Source organism: Nannospalax galili, unplaced genomic scaffold (assembly GCF_000622305.1).
Source record: "Nannospalax galili isolate Female #2095 unplaced genomic scaffold, S.galili_v1.0 scaffold1084, whole genome shotgun sequence".
Classification (NCBI taxonomy): domain Eukaryota; kingdom Metazoa; phylum Chordata; class Mammalia; order Rodentia; family Spalacidae; genus Nannospalax; species Nannospalax galili.
Window position 1 is genome coordinate 97,269 of NW_008351705.1, and position 1,457 is coordinate 98,725.

Here is a 1,457-nt window from a genome sequence, read left to right on the forward strand (position 1 = left end):
TTTTAAACTCGGTATTATTATGTGTCTATAGTGTCTGCATATATGAGTCTGCATGGGTTGATGTACTCACCCTGTTTTATGAATGTGGAGACTAGAGATTGATGTCTGTTGTCTGCCTCTGTTGTCCTCTGCCTTATTTTTTGAGACAAAGTCTCTCAGTGCACTTGGACTTGTCATTTCGGTGTGTCTAGCTTACCACTGAACCCCTGGAATCCATCTGTCTCCAATCTTCCAGCTCTGGGATTATAGGTACAGCTCCATGCTCAGATTTTACATGGGTGCTGGGAATCTGAACTCAGGTTCTCTACTTGCTCAACAAACACTCTACCTGCTGAACCATTTCCCTATCCCAGAGAACTTTAAATTTGTCGTAAAATTTTTAGAAGGAAATGATTTATGAGTAAAAGAGCTTCTCATAAAAAATTTAGACTAGCAAAAAGGAAACGTTTTTATAAATCTTTGATAATGCAACTTGAACTCTTATTTTTACAAAATTATGATATTTTGTACTGTGAGTGTATTTCTTAGGGTTAGTGCTCATAATTATATTGCATTATGAATATACAGCTCTTCTCCATGACTGGTCAAGGGGTTTGTTCCCATGCCAAACAGCACCAATACTGTGACTTCTGAATGAATGATTTGGATATTGGCTACTTTCTCAACTTAAAATCACTAGTTTGTTTCTTTTTCGCTTTAATATATTGCCTTCAGTTTCTGCTTCTAGGCCAAAAATTAGCAAACCTGTGGTGTGAAGGGCAGACCATCAGGGCCTCAGGTTTTATAGACCAGGAGGTCTGTGCCACTCAGCTGGGCAGCTATAGTCCAAACCTGTCACAGCAGCATGCACCTGAGGGGCACTGAGGTGCTCCCTTGAAACTAACTCCAAAGCCAGGTAGCTGGGGATTTCTGAAGGCTGCCGTCTATTAGCCCCTGTTGATGTTGTAGTATAATGGTGTTGAGTAATATGTAATAAAGAAAAGAATTATTTTAAAATAAGTGAATATTACGTAAGGGTTTAACATGGTTTTAGAAGCAAAATATATGACATTTTGTGCCACAAATTCACGGTAGCCTTTGGGGGGTGTCATTTCTTTAAATTTTTTCAAAGGTATTAAATATGCTGAAGATATTTAGAGTTACTAGACAGACGAGCTCTAGATACACATTCTTCATAACATTGCCAAGGTTGTGAAATAAGGAGATACAATTCTAATTCACTGAGCGACTTAACTCCTAATCTCTAGAAATAATGTAGGTATGATTAAAGAATTATGAAAACAAGTGTGCAGTTGGAGAAAGTTCTCTTTAACTCATGCTTTCTGAGTCCTTAACTAACCTAAATTTTTTGCCAGGACTACTCTATGTAGAATGAGAAGCAATGTTGCCTAATTCTTACTGAGAACCCTTAGAAAAGAAAGTACTTGACCAGAGAATACAGATTCTGAACAAAAGTG